Below are 12,431 nucleotides of genomic sequence, written 5' to 3'. Positions count from 1 at the left end.
AGAAAAAAACAAAACAAAAGCATGCCCAAAAGCAAACTGACTTTGCACAAGCTAAACGAATTCTTGCCAAATATTTTATTTCCTTTAAAGCATTAATTATCTTTACATTTGTTGTTTTTGCTCTATTTTCTTAATGGCTTCGTTCGCGATTCAAACCCGCTATCGGCGAACATTGTTTCCCGATTCGCACATGACGATACCAAAGACAGTTTGGCAGAACAAGCAGTCCGACAACTCGGAGCTCGGGCAAATATTGTGCCTGCAAATTGCCGGCTCGAGCATGAAAAGCGCCACCCGAAGAGGGCGGCAGCCTTTGATCACGCGAACACACTCGCCGAAGATTTATTTATTTATTTTTTAATATACTTCGAAGCGCCCTTTCGGACATTGTATCAGGAAGGAGTACACGTTTCTGACAAGAAATATTACAATAATAAATTTCGTATATATTTGCTTAAAGACAAGAAACAATGCAAATATACCCACTCAAGAAAAAGTACACTCGTACACAAACAAAAATAACATAATATACCCACTCAAAAAAAGAACACTCGTACACAAACAGGGAGCATCGTGCCAACCAGGCTACAGGAAAAAAAATTAAACTATTTTCGCACATGAAAAACAAAAAGGACACCATCTTACGACTCATTCCTGGGAAAAGTGGAGCAAACGTTCACATGTACATTTGAATTCATTTTTATCGGTTATATTTACAAAGTGGTGGGGCAATGAGTTCCATTCTGTAATGGCAAGCTGTAATGGCGAGTTGCGAAATTGGTTCGTGCGACAATTTGGTAAGCGAATGTTGTGAGGATGATTATGTCTGGGAAAGATGCGATGAGGGGGAGGCAATAAGCGTTCCTTAAAGTTAATATCAAAGTAATAAATATTGTGGATGAACGCCAGACGGGAGACTTTGCGCCTGGCGTCTAATAAGGGTAAGTTAGCCCTTTCAACGCTGAAACGCTCGTGTAAGGTGAATAGTCACTATATATGAAGCGCGCGGCTTTGTTTTGAATTTTTTCTAATTTGGCAATTAGGTAATCCTGGTGGGGAGACCATATGATGCTGGCGTACTCAAGCTGAGATCTGACAAAGGATGTAAAAGTTAGTAAACGAGTTTCAGGGGGAGCTAAATACAATTTCCGTCTGATGAATCCCAAGGAACGATTGGCTTTTCCAACTATGTAGTTAATATGATCGTCGGAAATGAAAGCACCCAGATATTTATATTTATTTACCTCTTCCAGAGGGACATCATTGATAGTGTAGTTGCAACTCATTGATGATTCCTTTGTTGTCACAGTCATACATTTTGTTTTGTCGATATTAATTCGCATCTGCCACCTGTTGCACCATGAAGCAATAAAGTTCAGATCGCTTTGAAGTGTACAGGTGTCGCAGGCCTGTACTATCTTTTTATACAGCACACAATCGTTAGCGAAGAGTCGAATCGTTGAAGAAATGTTAACAGGGAGATCATTTATATAAATAAGAAAAAATAAGGGGTCCCAGCATGGAGCCCTGGGGCACGCCAGGTGCTTGATGATAACTGATTAGAAACTGCAACGGATTAGGTTCTATTCGTAAGGAATTGTCAAATCCGAAATATAAGTGAGTGGTCTATACTCAACGTTTCCAGTTTTTGTAATAACCGCTGGTGTGGTACGCAGTCAAATGACCGAGAAAAGTCTAGAAATATGATGTCGCTCTGTTGGAGCGAATGAACGTTTTCATAAAGATCAGTTACAAGCTCGAAGAGTTGCGTTTCGTACGATTTGCCTTTTCTAAAGCCATTTTGTCGCTCAGAAAGAATGTTATTTTCCAAAATAAAATTAATAATATGACTCTATATGATATGCTCTAAAATTTTACAGGGGATGCTCGTTAACAATATAGGTCTGTAGTTATTTCAGCATGACGTGTCACCGGACTTGTGAACAGGAATAATTTTTGCATGCTTCCAGTCATTCGGAAAATGCCCTCCTTCGAGGGATTGCTGATACAACAAAGCTAGTATGTTGCTAGAAAATGGCTGCGTAATTCCCAATAATTTAGTGGTAATGCCATCTATGCCTGGCGAAGAACGATAAGGAAGGCCTTCGATGATTTTTCCTATACCACGTGCACAAACATTGATCTTTTCCAAAAAAGCGTGGTCATAAGTCAATTCACAAGAAGGTAACGGAAACGATTCGTTGGTGAAAACTTCACTAAAACATATATTAAAATAGTTAGCAAGTCATCTCTGTAGAAAGTTGTTTTAGCTTTTTTTTTTTTTTTTCTTAATTTCGAGAGCACGAATGGGAATTATACAAGTCGCAAGATAGACTATCGTTGCTTTCCATGGCCCTGTTGTACAAGCGTTTCTTTTTGTTAAGAAGAGACTTGCGTTTTTTAGAAAACCACGGACGTAAAGAGTTGTTCGTAATTTTTATTCTTGGAATGAAGTCGTTGAGAATACAATTCAGTTGATTTTTAAATGCGGACCAGTTTTCTTCAACGGATCGTGAGCGGAATGACCGCTCAAAGTTATCTAAAAAGATCCTCATAACTGTGTTTATTTCATTAGTTTTCGCCTTTGAATAGTCATAAATTTCTTTAAACTGGTTTCGGGAGTGCTGAGTTGCCATTTCGACTTCGATTACCACCATTTTATGATCACTAGTCTCTTCAAGAACATTTACGCGCTTAATTATGTAAACTTAGTTAACTTGTTATTGCCATTTAACATTTGTACCGTGTTTTTTTTTTTAATTTTTGCTTTTGTGTTCAAACAAGTGTTTTTTTAACTTACCCACCCTTGTGTAATACCCGGACACGTGTCCTCAAGGTAAATAAATGAAATAAATGAAATGAAATGAAATTATGTCAGGGGCAGTCGTAAAAAATAGGTCTAGAATGGAGGTTCCTCGGGTAGGCTTAAGCACAACTTGAGAAAGGTAAAGAGATTTAAAAACATTCAGGAACTCTATGCACTCGGAAACATGTCTGCAGTCTGGTATCGGTTCACAAGAAATCCAGTCAATTCCGGGATAATTAAAATCTCCTTTAAGAAATACAAGATATCCGGGGTAACGAGAAATAACATCATCAAGGTTAATACAAAAATCACGGACAAAATCAACGGTAACGTGCGGCGGCTTGTAGCATACACCAACCATGCAGGACATAAGAAAACAAAAACTTAACGCGAACCCAGACCAGTTCCAGATCGGTTTTTAATTCGACAGGGACAGAGTGGAAACATTTTTTTAACAACGATAAGCACCCCTCCACCTTTTGAATGCAACCGGTCTTTCCAATAAAGCGGATAATCTGTATCTAAAACAAGCTTACGGTTATCAATATTACTGCAAAGCCAAGTTTCCGTTCCAAGTATGACATGCAGTTTACAGATTTCGATTGAACAGAAAAGTTCTAGCTTCTTGCTTGGAAACAGGACTGCTAAAATTAGCGACAAGAGAAGACACAGTTCCCGAAAAGCGCTCCTTTGCGCGACGTCATGATTCAGCTGGTGTAAGCACAGAGCTTGTTCTTTCCTGTTCATTCACCATCACCCGATTCTTTATTGTAAAAGAACATACGATCGCCAACGAAAAGCTTGTCGAAAACAAGGCGCACACGGGTCTGGGCCGAATGGAGAGGCTTGCCGTACTCCCATAGCATTTTTCGAGCATGACAAATGTTAGGTAGTCTTCATCTATCGAAACACGCTCATTCTCGAGTTTTTTTTTCAGCTTTGACGCATTTTCAAGGATTTTCTGCTTCTTTTTAAAGCTACGGAAGTTAACAATGATCGGACGAGGGTAGTCCCCCCGCTTTCTCCCCAATCGGTGCGCGCGCTCGAATTCTGCAGCCTCAATTTCAAGGTGCTTTCGAATACAGTTATTCCCGATTTGCTCAGATTTGTTCCACGATTCTTTGTCTTCTTCTGGAAGACCCTTGAATATCAGGTTATTCCGGCGTTGTCTGTTATCCAGCGCGTCCAAACTGGTTGGAGACTACTAAAACGGTTACAGGTGGCGGATATCGATTTGACTTCATTTTCCAGAGAAGCTATTTTTGCTTGGACACCGACAACGTCGTTCTGAACCCATGCCAAGTCCTCTAACTTTTTTTTTCTAAATGAGTCACTGCTTCAGCTAGGTTTTTCACCCCATCTACAATGGTAAAAAGTTTGGTTGCATTTTCCCGTTGATACTGCTCACTGGACTGTACAAGTTTGGCAAGCGTGTTTTGAAATTCCTCCAAGATATAGCTAAATATTTGGCCAGGAAAGGACCACCCGAATCAGCTATAAGCACCAAGATGGATCACGTGTCGTGACCAACGAGCTTGAGTCTTACTACCTTAGAGCGGTAAATCGGAACCCACTGCCTGCAGCGAAAATGGCACCCCCCCCCTCCCCCCCCCCCCCCCGGTTGCCGCCATCTTGCCTGTTCGCCACATTTGTGATCACGTGACGTTACGATGGCTGCGCCCAGAGGTGGGCCAGATCAGATTGGCCAGATCACGGTCAGCAGACGGGCACTCTGGGGCTGCGTTCCAATAGTATACTCGAATGGATCCGAGTTCTTCCGGCGGATCACGTCACCTGACAAGACAGATGCAGCAATGCTCGACGCGGGTACGTTTTCGAACGCAACGGGTACGAGACCTTCAGCCAGGAGTGAGATAAAGTTGCGTCCGATTTACTTGCACCTCCTTCACCGGTGCAGAAAAGTGTAGGGCAGCCTACTTCCGGTGTGTGTATTGAGATACGACCGGAAGTACACCACCCTACACTTTTCTACACGGGTGCAGGAGGCGCAGGTAAATCGAACGCAGCTTCTATCTCACTCCTCGATGAAGGTCTCGCACCCGTTGCGTTCGAAAACCTACCCGCGTCCAGCATTGCTGCATCTGTCTTGTCACGTGACTTGATCCGCCGGAACAGCGCACCCATTCGAGTAAGATGGGAACGCAGCCCCAGAGTGCCCATCTGCTGACCGTGATCTGGCCAATCTGATCTCGCCCACCTTTGGGCACAGCCATCGCAACGTCACGTGATCACTAATGTGGCAAACAGGCAAGATGGCGGCAACCGGGGGGGGGGGGGGGGGGGGGGCATTTTTGGCCGCTGGTTTACCGCTCTAAGTTTACTCAAGCTCGTTGGTCGTGACTCGGAAACGTCGCCTAATTAGCCGATCTAATCCACCCTTTTTAAAATCCGAGTTCCAGGTTCTGATTGTTCTAATATCGAAGCACATGTTCGAGTTCAACAGAATCCCGAGATGACAGGCTTTGAAGTGAGAGGCTCGTGCCAGGGTGCTCGTGGTAAACCCGCGCGTTCTCTGGCCAAACGCCTCGCAACGGCGATTTCCGAGACGCGTCGAGCAGCGCGTTCGTCGACGCGCTGCGTGTGTGTGTTTGTAGGCGTTGTAAAGTAGACGAGGAGGTGAGCAGAGGGCCAATCGTGTATGCGCACCTGGCGCTTTGGTCACTGGCTATCGGGGGGTTGTGGGAAAAAAAAGTGGGGGGGATAGCGCAAAAACGCTCCTTCGCTGAATGAGGCACTAACTGGCTCGCTTCCCTCGGTCCTCGAACGAGCTGCGGCTTTATCGTCGAGCCCGGAGTCGTCGCGCAGACGCCCGACGCTTTATTCACCGCGCGCTCACAATAAAGCAATTACACGCCGCTGTCAGAGAGAAGTCGCGACGCGCACGGACGTGACGGCGGTGCGAGCAGAGATCGCTGCTGCGGCCGCCAGCGTTGGAGGTCAGAGGACGGCGTGCGGACTTTTTACCGTGCAAGCTCCCGGTTGACGTAAGTGAATTCGCCCCGCCATCCGCCTCGCCGTCTGCTCGCTTCGAAGCGCCCGTAAAGTACTTCGAAGGACAAATGATCGAATTACGTGTAACCCGCTTTGTAGTAATAGCTTTGAAGGTAATCAGGGCTCGTGGAAAGAACCCAAGAGAGAACCTTCCTAGACGCCTCGGAGCGCGACAGGTTTCCCAGCGAAACGGTGGTTTGTCGCCGCTCCGAGGTATAGAACACGTTCGCATATATATGTATAGATATAATCATCCGCGTTTTGCCACTGCTAACTTTACGCCTACTGCACGAGTCATAACTTTGGTGCACCCCCCCCCCCCCCCCCCCCCAATTTCCTACGAGTTTCAAGTTGTTCTAAAATTGACTGATGTAGAGGTTTTCGATTGTGCTCAGCATGTTTTTAATAGACCTATTGCCAAATTACTCAAGCAACAAGGAGAATGCAGGTATTGGTGTTCCACGCGTCGCACGTGCTGGCGTAAGCAGTAGTAACTTTTCAAAAGAAAATACCTAAAACAAAGGGCATCTTGCACGCGCGTTCGTCAACGCTTTATTTTGGTTATTTACTTCGAGTCTTTTATACGGGGAAGGCGCGCGCGTGTGGCGCGTCGAAAACCAATCTCTGCATTCACTTTCATAATATGTATATTGAAACCATATGATTCTTTTTACTAATTAAAAGTTAATTAAGAAGTGTAGTCAATTATCGGACTTATCGCAAAGATTAGCCATCTCTATGATGCCCCCCTGGCCGTATAACTCACCTGCCCCAACTGTATTAGTACATCTTTGACGGATTTTTTGTAATAAATGTGTTCGAATGAAAATGGAACACTCGATATATATATATAAGAATAAATCGTCCGTTGTTGCTGTTTCCACCAAGGGTTTTTTTCTTCTCAGTTATATACCCAAGCCTTCGGCCTCCCGGGGCTATATAAGAGACGGAAAAATTGCGCGGGCGCCTTACCGAAACCGCTAGCCTTGTACCTGCTCCGCGAATGGTATCTTCAGCGCATTACTGCGCTTCTCATGCGCTGAAAGTCTTTCTGAAAATAACTGATTTAGGGGTTTCGGACGACGCTCAGCAAGTTTCTAATTGGAACCATATGTCTATTTTCACTAATTAAAAAGTTAATTAGTGAATTTTATTTAATTAGCCGACGTATCGCAAAGATTAGCCACCCACATAATGTCCTCCTGGGCGCATAGCTCACTCGCACAAACTGCATAAGTGTAGATTTAATGTTTTTTTATTAAACAAATCTGCAAGAATAAAAAAAACACCCTATATATATATAGTATATATTGTCACATTTGCCTAAAACTCGAGCGTTGAATCCACGACTGGATTCTCACCCTTTTATTTCCTGCACGGCCGTGAGCCTTCTACCACACTGGACACTATTATTTCATACCCGTCTGACATTCTCGACGAGGATACCAATTCACAAGCCTCCTACCGTGCAGACGCTTGCCGTCAACTCGCCCGTACACACACATTACTCCATCAACAAGCCTCCAAACGCTCTTATGATGTCCGACATCACGATCACCAATATAATGCGGATGACCCCGTACTCATACAGTTTCTTATCCACCAACTTGGGCTCTCCGAAACACTCCTTCCAAAATACCAAGGACCGTAATCGAGTTATTTGCCAAACATCCCCCGTTAACTACCTCGTGGAGCCTGAACAGCCTTCATCTGACCGTCGCAACCGCCGTCGGCATGTCGTGCATGTCGATCGGCTTAAAGGCCGACTACCAGACTCGAGATTCTGCAAGGCAGAACATCCTCCTCACCATAGGGGAGGAGGAAACAGGCAACGGTGGACAGGGTAGGAGGAGGGAGAGGAGGAAGCGAGGGAAACGTGGAAAGCGCGAACTGGTCGTCGGCCTTTAAGCATTTCAAACCTCGCCAGCCCGAACCTTAGCATGCTGGCTCCACCTTTCGGCCAAGATGGCCTTCTCCGAAGAGGGAGCCGTGGCGCGCCCAGCGCTGCCAACTTGGGCGCCGATGTGCTCGAGGGAGAGCGTGCTGAGGCGTGGTTGCGCGCGCGTTGCAGAATAGATTCAGTCTTGGCTGAGCAAACCATAGTCTCCGCCTGCTTATTCTTCGTCCCCAAAACACCCTTGTTACGTTATGAGTCGCCGGTACATCCGTGCTTCGAATGTCGCGTGCAAAGCCATGCGCAGAGCAAGTAGTCGTTTCTTGCGCAGGAGTTGAGGTGACGTCAGAACGACTCCGCGCTCAGATTGGATTTGATTAAAAGGCTAGTGGGTAGACCTCAATGCTAGATTGCCTAGGGTCTACCCACTATCCTTTTTTTTTTCAATCAGTCAGTATATAGTTTTTATGTGATGCCATTTGCGCACATGCCAGTATTTTATGCGCCGTGAGCGTTCGGTTCCCTGTGTTAGTTTCACACCGCAGAAGTTGTAGCTCGAAGAAATCAGTAGCGTAGTGGTCGCTCCGAACGCAACTGTCAGTACCCAGCAATGGCGAAACTTGCAAGCTACGTATAAGAGCTTGGCGTTTTGACGTAATCGCAGCTTCTGTGCAAGAGGAAGGAGGATCGGAGGCACAGTGGGCTAGCGCACACCAGCTTTCGCTCCACGTGCTCCGAGCTATCCAGGGATCCTGAAACCCAGGATTCCTGGGTTCAATCCCCACTTCTGCCCGTATCGATCTGGATGAGCTTCGTACCGGCCTGCGGTCGTGTATCACCATACTGCTGTCGTTGTTGTTAGAACGCTCTTCATTGGCCTGTTCTATATGTACACTCTTAAAAATGAGTCGTGAAATTTACGAGGAAAGTTCTGGCAGCTCTATTTCCAAACATTTCCCGTCAAAATAACGTACGATCATTTTTTGAAATTATGTGGGAAAAGTTGTAAAAAAAACGAGGCACCGCATTCTTAGTTTACGAGCGTAGACGTGAAAATGACGATTGAATCGTTTTCAAATCTTCCCTCGTGAAAATAACGTAGTGTCGTTTTTCTAAATTGACTAGGAAAGTCGTCATTTTTATTTGCGGCTTTATACGTGAAAATTACGAGAAAATCTTTGGCAGCTCTATTTCCAAACATTCCTCGTGAAAATGACGTACCAGCGTCTTCTGAAACTGTATGAGAAAAGCAATAAAGAAAAGGTGGATTGCATTTTTCAGCTGAAAGTATGTATGTGTAGCATACAGCCATTATGATCAGTGTTCTTCACGTAATTATAAAGACAAAAATTGAAAGATTACTTATCACTTTATTCAAGTTTCCGAGCTTCCTCACTGTACACTCTCCTTGGTGATGATGGTGCGCCATTACATCCTGCGGGAAAAGAGAAGAGAAAATTACCCTATGCCACCCTATGATATAACGGCACATAACTCGCTCAAAGGACCACTATGAGAGGAAAGCAAGAAAGGTAGTAACAGCTTCATCCTGACAAAAGGGTGAGGAAAATCGGACAATAGCATTTCTGAAAGTCTGATATGTTAGACATTGCTGGTGTGCCTTCTTTGCATGCCCAGGGCTATGCTACAGGTAATAGTGTTCACTGCAGGGCACACCATTTATTACATCAAACCTTAGGCACCATTAAGAAAATGTGTGACAAACAATAGCCTTTTCCAGATTCAAGGCTGCAGCTGCTACATTTGAAGCCCATATGGATTGATGAAGGCCACAGCGAAAACATCTGCAAATGGCCATTTTTCAGGGCTGTGCTAATATTAAAATTTTCTTATAGCAGTTTAGTATTATACGGTATTTGATATTGGTTTCAACATTAATTGTACTACTGTAAACGGCTTAATTTTTGCAAAGGCTTAGTTTTTGCGAGTTTATCGAAATTGCTTCAAATTGGTCATGCAAATAAGTAACCCCATGGCTACGAATACATTGAACATTACTCCTCATTGTGAAATTTTGTTCCCACAAAGTATTTCCAAAACTGACACTTCACAAAGTGTATGAAATATCAAGCTCGCGAAAATAAAGTCGTTTACGCCAGTCGAACATTTCAAAGCACTCGTAAAGTCACCATTGGAATGAATTGGCTTTGTTCAGTGCGCTTCTCCGCATGTGCACTGCGCTGCCGAGAAGCGAAACCCACGGAGCAGACTCCGCAATCGCATTAATCGCGCTAACACCCAACACCATCTAGAATAATCAAAGCCTCGGCATCGCCTCCTCTTCCTTCATGAAACGTCATCACAGTCGGATGGCGCTAACTCGGCTACTGGGCCCGAGTCCGACCTTCGACGCGCTGATGGAACACGAGCCCCGGCCGAACACTGACGCAGCACTCGTGCCCAATCTCAGGCCTCAATCGATTTGGCTGTGATGACGGTGCGGAGGCCTTTTGCTTATCTACGTGGTGGTGTAACACCCCGGTCGCAAGAATCTCGCCTTGTCGCAGTGCAGACTCATACTTTGGTGAAAAATGCACACCTTCATAGCGGAGAGGTTTTGACATGTACACAGGAGGAATTAAGAGAAAAATTTAAAAATGGTTACGTGAATGTTTATGCATCTGATGTTTTTATCGGTACTCCCCTCAAGGTCAAATTTAGAAAACAAATAACACTGTAGCTATTCTGTTATATATTTATACATTTACACACTATACACACATGAAGTACACCACTGTCACGTGGTGCACACGTTAAAGACCCCAGGTTAGCGGTTGTACCGCACTGGCTAAATTGCTCATCTACAGCTCAGAGACAAGTCGCCCGTCCAGGCAAACTAACTTCAGTTCAAGCTGCCTAAACATGCACGCACCAATTCCCTTTTTTTGAAACACGCGAACTTGCGCCTTGCATACTTACTGAACTTGTTTCCACGCTTCCTATACGAAGCACGGATGTCTGGATGATCCTCGACGTAAGCAGACGTTACCTCCCGTAAAATAACGCCATGGTAAGCGAACGGTACTTTGTGAACCGGCCTTTACTACAGTTTAGGAAACCGTGTTTGCACATCTGATAAGGTGCGATGGGCTCTCCAGCATGAACTGAGCATGTGTGAGTCTTTTTTTTTTTATTTTTTTTATTTAACGATACTCCAGGTCCCGCTAGGGCCCCGGCAGGGGCTCTATAGTGGGGCATGCAGCATGCGCAGTTTCAACCGGAGGGCCGATCGTCCCATATTGTATGTGCAAAAACGGTCCCGTAAAACTCTCTCTTTACTGTTTTTTACACGGTGACCTTAGCTTACGATGTGACCACGTGACCCCGTGTCTCTCTGCGAAACCGCAAGGTCGCGGGACACGCTCCGCGAGCCATGGATCGACACCGGTGGCTGTACACCGGCGTCGATCCATGTGCACGCGTAAAACGGAGTACAGTGTAGTAGTACAATATCCGACGAGAGCCTAGCCACCAATGCCCCAGCTGCGTGAGCAGGAAGCACTCGCAAAAAATACAGATTAAAACAAAAACAAAAAGAAAACCTTCCTGTCGAGCCGGATCTGACGACGAGTTGAAAAGTTACGAGCCTGGCAGAACCTCTTCGTCGGTTGGCACGTGTAAAAGCTGAACTCCGGACAGCGGCCGCTGCACCGCGCGCAAAGCGAACGTGGCGCCTGCCACGTGTTGAGTTCCAGACATTGTTAATAGGGACTTTGAGCAAACCGTTACCCTGTTCCGCAGACCGCACTACCGGAGCATTTGAAGCATGCTTTTAAGGGCGAGTGCTGTACGCGGAACACGGTAACGGTTCGCTAAAAGTCCCCATTAGGGAGTTTTCGTAAACCGCGTCCCTCCCTCCACTAAGCTCTCCGCAACAAAGAGACCGCTACTGCGCTTGCACGCCGCTAGACTTGGCCGAAGAAATCCGGATCGCGTAGTGGGTTGCGAACAGCGTTGCCGGACGGCGGAAACGATCTACGAAAACCCCCTATAGTATTCGACCATTCCCGACATTGCAGCGATTGGACACAATAGCCACCATCCCGAATGCTTGTCGATGCAATTTGTTGTCACGAGCCCATAGCGAGTGCTCACGCGATGCTCGTGTTCAACCTATATGAGCCGCATGTGAATATCGGCATCCCGCGACAATGCCAGCAATGTGGTGCTCGTGACTACTACGTCACAAAGGTTTGCGAAGGAAATGACTGAAAGAAAATATCCGCTTTACTCCTTGAAATTATATACCGCGCGACAAAAAGCAGCTTCTTGTCGAGTGGTGCTGCGCACGAATATACACCTATTGGTCATAGTTCCCGAAAGCTCGTGTGTAAAGTGCGAGAAAGGTTTCAACCGAATGCCACTCGAAGCTCACACTTCAGCGCGAGCCTTCTATAGGAAGTATTCACTGGCGGCCATATCCGTGTGCGCTGCGGCTGAGCGCGTGCTGACTGACGGCGAGCTTCCGCAGTCCTTTCGGAGGGTGCATTTAGCACCATCAAGGTTGCCGGTCTTAGCAGGCTATTAATGCGAGCTCGTTGTGAGCATGCGCTCTAAACATCGCCCTCAAATATGGCGTCCAGTGAATACCTCCTATGCGAAGAGCCGAGCTTTGATTGGCTCTGATTGAAAGGATAGTGGGTAGACCTCGAAGCAAGCTGCCTTGAGGTCTACCCACTATTCTTCAATCAGAGCCAA

General features: G+C 45.8%; 1 protein-coding gene across 1 annotated transcript in view; it reads left to right on the top strand.

Annotated features, from left to right (window-relative positions):
• The first annotated feature begins 5,551 nt into the window (after positions 1 to 5,551).
• Positions 5,552 to 12,431, top strand: part of LOC8050822 (kynureninase) — a 59,692-nt gene continuing 52,812 nt past the window's right edge. The window contains exon 1 of the mRNA XM_040210077.3: positions 5,552 to 5,811. The gene's annotated coding sequence lies outside the window, so the exon portion shown is untranslated. The remainder of the gene's footprint in view (positions 5,812 to 12,431) is intronic.

Source organism: Ixodes scapularis, unplaced genomic scaffold, assembly GCF_016920785.2.
Source record: "Ixodes scapularis isolate PalLabHiFi unplaced genomic scaffold, ASM1692078v2 PGA_scaffold2__306_contigs__length_199485367, whole genome shotgun sequence".
Lineage (NCBI taxonomy): Eukaryota > Metazoa > Arthropoda > Arachnida > Ixodida > Ixodidae > Ixodes > Ixodes scapularis.
The sequence above is the reverse complement of the archived record's forward strand: the minus strand, read 5'-3'. Positions and strand labels throughout refer to the sequence as shown.